The 8,253-nt window shown below is 29.9% G+C and overlaps 1 pseudogene; it reads left to right on the top strand.

Moving 5' to 3' along the window:
- Nucleotides 1-3,334: 3,334 nt before the first annotated feature.
- Nucleotides 3,335-4,335, top strand: LOC111625249 (annotated as a pseudogene).
- The last annotated feature ends 3,918 nt before the right edge of the window (nt 4,336-8,253 follow it).

The raw sequence follows: 8,253 nt of genomic DNA, 5'->3' as shown, positions 1-8,253 counted from the left end.
GCCAGATATTACAGTTACAGAAATAAAACTCAAATTGTCCAAACATTAATAATTGAAAAATACTTTAATTTATAGATTAATGACGAAAACTTTATTTCGAATATTAATTCAAATATATTTATTAAAAGAATACGAAATAACTTTTATACTGAAAATATCGGAAATTGGTAGCCATGTACTGTACTGTACTGTACAGTACAGTACAGTACAGTACAATACTTGAAAGGCAGATACAAAACAGCAAATCTTATATTTTGATTGAATTTCCAATGTAAATTAATAGACTAATTCATTCTCACGGGCCGACAAAAAATTCGTAGACAGTCAATTGGGAATCACTCCTGTAATGGGTTATTTTTATGGCTTTTGGGTGACGGTATTGCACGTTTTTTTCTTTCTAAACCTTTGTTATATATCGAAGACTGGGAAATATGGACACCATACTCCAAAACAATAAACGGTAGCCTGCCGCCGCTCTAGACGAAGTCGGCTTGGAGTCCGTATCAGCTTAGACATTTTTAAGAGTGGATTGATTTTGATATACTGAGCAAACTAGATGTTTCCATCGCGGGCCTAGACCGAATCCACGATGGATTTGGAAAAAACCCTCTCAGTGCCTACAGGAGAAAGAATCAAAAATTGAATACAGTACAGTATATATGTAATGTTCATTTGACAAAACCTGAAGATTAAACGAAATTAAATGATGCTAGAGAATTTTAAAACTGTATTAATAAATAGAATTTTATAAAAATAGATTTCAATTTCAAAAATTCTCGCTATGAAACTTTCATCTATAATAAATAACTGTAATTATTATAATTCAATTTAAATAATTAATAAATTATGGTATAAATTTAATTAAAATTATATAATCAAACTATTTTTAAAGCTAAAATCTTATAAAATCAAAATTTATTTTGCTTCCCAAATTGCGAATTTAAAGACCCCATCAAATACTGTATCTGATAAGACATTCGCTTTGTATATAAAGATGCGTCTTCTAGAGGCTGGCAACATTGGATGGAAACGTTGTTTGGATGGTTGTTTTTACCTATTGTTTGGGTTGGGTTTTAACTGTATGAAATTTTTTCTTTTATTAGTATTTTAGTTTAGTTTTTCTAGCAAGATTGGAGCTGTTATGTCTGCATCAAGATCTGTTCGTAGAGCAACGCATGCTGGAAGTTGGTATACTGATTCAAGTAGGTTTCAAATAATTAAATGAACCAATTGTATACTAAATAACTAAACTTAAAAAATTTCATGATACATGGTTTTTGTTACAGTTTAATCATATATAATGGATTAAAGATTAAACTTATTATAACGTAAAATGTTTTTAATCGATACGTTAATATAATTCTATTAATTTGTTGAGTAATAATGAAAGTTTAAGATCTGTTCAAAATTAATGTTTGTATGTTTAACTTTAAATTTAATCATTTTTTGGTACTCCTATATTTAGACTTACACAATACATTTTATGTAACTTTATATTGAACACGCTTTATTTTCTATTGTGTATTTTATTGAATAATAAAATCAATTTTTGCATGTAAACATTTAGTATTTGTATATACTAAATATTTTGTACATAAGATATCCACTTGTTTTAATATTCTCATATAAAACAAGAAAGGTAATTATCAATAAATTTGTCAGTTTTATTAAAATTGGTTGCATAAGTAACAGTGTGGGCAATGAATTTGTTATTTCTAATGTATTTGTCAAGATTACTTGTATTTTGTAGAGATATTGAATGCTTTTATTTAACTTACTCTATCGTTTCCTCAAATCTTGGAACTCAAATTTCATCCAATTCTAATTAATATAGGGGCTGAAACTTTGTCATTATACTTAGATACGTTTTCAATGTTTTTTAACCTTTCAACAGTGGAATAGTCAGGTATGGTGCTACCGCTTAGTAGTGGAGAATAAACAGTGATGACATTCGAAATATTTAACAAAGGGTTCGCTAACAGAAAATTTTTCCTTAACAATTTTTTTTTTGCTCAAATGGTGCATCGGAAGCCTCTAGTTTAGTAGTGTTACAGAGTATAATACGTATATTTTAATATTTTCAAAAGAATCAAACCATTGAGAAATGTTACATGTGTTTAACAAGGTTCTGAAAACTTTGAAAATGTTAACAACGGGTTCGGCCGAACCTGTGCGAACCCGCTGAATATCACCACTGAGAATAAATGTGCGAAATTTTTAGGGTATTTTTTCACATGTTATTTTTCATTACTGTTTCAAAAAAAGATTTTGTAAACAGTTATGTCTAGTAAAGAAAAGTCTTTTTTTATTGTTACATAATTCATTTTTCGTGTGAATTTTTTTTTGCAATAGTTTTAGGCTAGTTTTTTGCGATACCCCTCAAAAGAATTTGATGAATATAGTTGTCCCTCACCACTGCCACACGATCGCCCTTGATGACTATAGTCATTGCTCACTGCTGAGTGATTAATAATGTTTTAGATTCCCATATTCTTCCACTCCTTCCTACCAAAACCAGGTAAACAACCAAATGTAGAATTTAATTACGTATTGGTGTCACATCCCCTTCCCCCACTCCTAATCTCAGAAAACACGACTAGTAAAAACATAAAACAACTTCTCTCAGAATCACTGGAAAGGATAATCAACCCATGAGAACCTTATTATATTCCAGTAACGACAAATTTTAATTAAAAGTAATGTTTTTGACCATAATCATGGTATTCCTCAGAAATCATTTGACCAGGCTTTTGATCAGTTCAATTCAAATATGGAACGCATCGAACAATATATTTAAATTATTTTAAAATTCCGAACATTTAAAAGTTAGAAGATAATTTTTAGCTGTATATGTTACAATAGTGATAAAAACATCCTTACATTACAACAAATAAATAATATGTACTGTACTTAATGGTGTAGAATAGGTATCTAATGTTGCTCTCGTTTTTTTCTCATAGCAATACCTCCATGCATAGGAAACATTAGCGACATTCTTTGTGTTAATACAGTTGCTGGCCAGTCTAGCTCTTTAAATTTCTAAAGCTTCCAGGTTGCAAAGGTGCTCAACTTGACATGACAATAACTTAAAACATATTGCTTCTTGATAACAAGCACTGAGTTCAGTGTTAAGACAATTTTCTTATGTTGTGTTAATGCTGAACTCAGTGCTTGTTATCAAGAAGCTATACAATTTTGGCATGAGTTTTATTTATTTATCTATTTCTATTAAAACATATTATTCGACATGTTCCATATTCTAATTACACTGGTCAAAAGCCTGGTCAAATGATTTCTGAGGAAGACCATGATTATGTTATGAATATGAAGACCATGATTATTAAGACCATGATTCCGGTTTCACCTCCTTATTGATGGAAAGGCTATCTGTGGATTACGGAAAGAAGTCTAAGCTAGAATTTTCTATTTACCCCGCACCTCAGGTATCCACTGCGGTAGTTGAACCGTATAACTCCATCTTAACGACTCACACTACGTTAGAACATTCTGATTGTGCCTTCATGGTTGATAACGAAGCAATTTACGATATATGTCGACGCAACTTGGACATAGAAAGACCTTCGTACACTAATCTGAACAGACTTATTAGTCAGATAGTGTCTTCCATAACCGCATCTCTCCGTTTTGATGGGGCGTTGAACGTTGATTTGACAGAGTTCCAGACTAATTTAGTACCGTATCCCAGAATCCACTTTCCTTTAGTTACCTACGCTCCCGTTATCTCTGCCGAAAAGGCCTACCACGAACAATTGACGGTTGCAGAAATTACCAATGCTTGTTTCGAGCCCGCAAATCAAATGGTTAAATGTGATCCTCGCCACGGCAAATACATGGCGTGTTGTATGCTTTACAGAGGAGAAGGATGTAAATGCAGCCATTGCTGCCATTAAAACCAAAAGATCAATCAAGTTTGTAGACTGGTGCCCTACGGGTTTCAAGGTTGGAATAAATTATCAGCCTCCAACCACTGTTCCTGGAGGTGACTTGGCAAAAGTTCCTAGAGCTGTTTGCATGCTCTCCAACACTACTGCTATTGCAGAAGCTTGGGCTAGATTGGACCATAAATTTGATCTCATGTATGCCAAACGTGCCTTTGTTCATTGGTACGTGGGAGAAGGTATGGAAGAAGGCGAATTTTCGGAAGCCAGAGAAGATCTGGCTGCTCTGGAGAAAGATTATGAAGAAGTGGGCATGGATTCTCTGGAAGGAGGTGAAGAAGAGGGGGAGGAATACTAAATGCATTTTGAAATATAATTTGCTAGAATGGCAAATTTCCATGCTTTTGTATTTCGATTAAAGTATTAAAACTCGCAACATGATTATGGTCGAAAATGCTAGTTTTAATTAAAATTTGTTGTTACTGGGATATAATAAGGTTCTCATGGGTTGATAGTAAAAACACATTTAAATTTAGAATGGATATGAGAATGCTTGCAGATTGAGCATTCATGCTCAATCTGCAAGCATTGATTATTTTTTGTAATTTTTAGTTGCATCAGTAACGATTACAATAACTGCTAATTATAATTGTTCAAGAGCCATAAAATTTTCCTTGATTGAACCAAATGAAATTGAACTAAAACTGTCAGTATTTAATAAAACATGATTTATCATATCTTAAAAAATGAACATAAATGAAAATGTCTCCACTCATCATTCATTTCTTATGTTAAAAAAAGATGTAGTATAATTTTATTAGCCTTATATGTATATGTATAAATTCTATACAAATAAATTTAAATGGTTATTTTGGACAGGATGTTGACAAATTTAAAATTAATAAGAATAAATTATGTAATTGTCAACTGTTAAATGAATTAAAATATTCATGTGTATAAAACTGTGATAAAGAAATGTGCATATCAAAATAGTTATTTTGCAAGTTGATGACTATAGTCATTGCTCACTGCTGAGTGATTAATAATGTTTTAGATTCCCATATTCTTCCACTCCTTCCTACCAAAACCAGGTAAACAACCAAATGTAGAATTTAATTACGTATTGGTGTCACATCCCCTTCCCCCACTCCTAATCTNTAGGGTGCCGCAAGAACGCCACAAGGGTGCCGCGAAATTTTTAAATAATTAAATTAAAATTACTTAAAATAATTGAATTAAAGTATTAAATTAAATAAATAATTAAAAGATACCTTTATAATAATAACTTTTGTTTTGAATGCTTTTGTGTTGTTTGGAAATAAACTTACTTTAATAAAAAACTTTTATTTTTTTCAAAGTCTTCTCATCCTTCATATCTTTACTAACCGTAAAAAGCAAAATAATAAATAATAATAATAGGGGTGCCGTGAATTTTGTTTAATAATTTCAAGTGTGCCACCTGACAAAAAAGTTTGAGAAACACTGGTCTAGGATGTGAAGTGTCTTTATTATGATGTCACCTTGCAAGCACTAGTAGGGTAATGTTATAAATGGTCTGCATAGTGTTTCTCTTCTCTTATGGTTATCCAGCATTGTGGATTTTGTTACCTAGCTTATTTTACACAACTTGAGGTAAAATGCTGGTGATGTTGGGGAATACAATTCTTTAGAAATGAGCAGTTAAGTTACTAAAGAAAAATTCTTGCAAGAACAGCTCTATATTTTTGATGAAATTGTCTACAGCATAGACATATGATTGACTAGTAATATATTGCTATAGTATATTAAGCCATCCTTTGCCTTTGTCACTTGGCCCAAAACTTTTTAAGTAAAATTTTTGGTAAAATTAATATACACACTTTTATTTATTAGAGAGAAAAAGAATTTAAAAAAAAATATTTTGTAATGAAAATTTATCATTAAAATATTTGACATGAATACATGCTTATCTAAAGCTAATAATATACAGTATTAATTAAACAATGGCATTTTTATTCAAGAGCTGGATGAGGTAGAAATTACCTGTAGCCTACTGAAGGCCATTTGGACAACTCATTAGCCTATGGAAGGTTGCAACTTCACGTATAAGACACAGGGAAACAGGATTTTTTTGTTTGGTTGTTTGACAAACGTTGCATCTTATATGCCATAAAATATGGTAATAATATAGAGAAAGCTATTGTAAAACTACTGGTAATTCATGATTCTATTGTTCATTTGATCATTTGATGTCTTCACTGCCTGCTTATTAGTTCTTAAAATAACTAATGAATGTTTTCTGCTTTAACTTGAAAACATAGAATTATTAATACTAGAGGTATATACAGTATTGTCAAACAGCATTAAAATCTTTTTGATAACACAAGTACTTTCAGTGATACAAAATTGTCATCATCAATCTAATGAATGTAGAATGGAATGTCATTACATGTAGTAGCATATAACATTCTTAAAATTTAAATATTCCAAACATTTAAATTTCACAACAGGATTCAACAACACTCATGACTATAAGAAAGAACAGAATTTGAAATAAAATGAAAACAAAAACTAAAGGTTTGACAGAACTCTTAATTTTTGGATGAAAGTTTGCTCCAGATATTTAGAAGACTTTTCTTAAATGCCGATTGTTATAAACAAGTTTAACTTTTAGAAGACATTTTTAATGAATTTTATTTTTTTGTTTATTATAATTGATTTTATATTGAGATATTTCTGGCATTGGTACACATTTTGTTAGTAATTTTTGTTGAATTATATCATCTTATTTTATTGAATATGTTAATGACTACAATAAGAGTATTTAAATAAACTTTAAACTTGTATACTATAAATTCTATGTACATAAGAAAGATACATCTCTTTTTAAAATAAATAGCAATCTATTAATTTTTTAAATTTGTTCATGATGTGTTATAACATGAGACAAGTAGGGTAGTGTGGCATTATGGTTGAAAATTTTAAAAAGTGTGATCCAAAGATAGGAAGCTCCATCATGGATGTATTTCACAGGGAGTGAGGAGAGTTTCCCAAATAAGTAATGCTCTATGATCGGTGCAACCCCCAAGGAGGATGGTTTGAGTCCACCCCTTGTGAATTGCACTTTTTACTTTACATAGTGACATTCCATTCTACATTCATTATCCTGATCTGATGATGATGATTTTACATTGTTGAAAGTACTTGGGTTATAAAGATTTTAACACTGAGAGTGTATACATCTAGTATTATATCCTTGCAAAGTATTATATACTTTGCAAGGACTTTGAAATACTGTTTCTATTTATTAAACTAGTTACACGTCAGTTCTGTTTTCTGAAAATATAGATTGTCCTGAATAATGTCAATATTGGTGCCATTGAAATGAATTCTAAGATGGATGGTAGTATGGGTGATTACAATAAAATTATTGTAAGTCAAATATAAAAATAATAAATTAATTGAATACAGTTGTAAATGTTGCATATAATTTTACATATTGTAATCAGTTACTATAACATACATATCATAACATCAATACAATACAGCTAAAGTGTTTAGATGTTTTGAATTTCAAACCACTGTTTAATATTTTAATTAATTGGGTTTTTTTATTAACAAAGATTCATGGAAATGCAAGCATGGAAATTTCCTTCAAAGAAACCAAAAATTATACTGAAGGAGTATTATAATTATATAATGTATTTATTGTCCAAAACTATGTTATATTTAGCATTTAATAATTGTACTGTGCCATTAGCAAATGCCATATTGTTTGGATTCAAAAGTTTTTGTTTTAGTACACTTGTTTTGGCCTTTATAAATGTATTTGCCAGTTATATATATCATATACTTTTTTTATGCATTATGATTTGATTCCAAACCATTTCTGCATCTTTTTGAAAGTTAAATATCAATGAGAAAGCTTTCTAATATAATAGCATGTTCATTTATTTTTGTAAACAATTAACATTGTCATTTCTATTGGCTATTGACTTCTTGTTTCTGCTTATGACTGAGTTAAAGTATTTTTTAATTTCATTTTCTGAGGAGTTTTTAAGCTGCAGAGATGGAAAGTATTTCATTTTTGTTTCTGCGTTATAGTAGAACTCTGTTACGTTTTTCAAGGGATTGATTTAAAAAAATTTTCGTGAGAAACATTTTAAACAGAACTGAAAATACAGTAATATTTTCATTTAATAATTTATANCATTATTTATTTATTTATTCGTATAAAAACAAATAAATAAAATAAATATTTGTAAGCTGTAATAATTAAACCTTTTCTCTGAAATAAAGTGAATGAACAATTTATTTGTACAAACATATGGTTATATTTTTTTATATGTATTTTTCTTTTCTGTATTTATGACAA

This window comes from Centruroides sculpturatus, unplaced genomic scaffold, assembly GCF_000671375.1.
Source record: "Centruroides sculpturatus isolate CEXI.00-Female unplaced genomic scaffold, Cexi_2.0 scaffold393, whole genome shotgun sequence".
Classification (NCBI taxonomy): domain Eukaryota; kingdom Metazoa; phylum Arthropoda; class Arachnida; order Scorpiones; family Buthidae; genus Centruroides; species Centruroides sculpturatus.
This window is presented reverse-complemented; position numbering and strand designations above follow the sequence as displayed.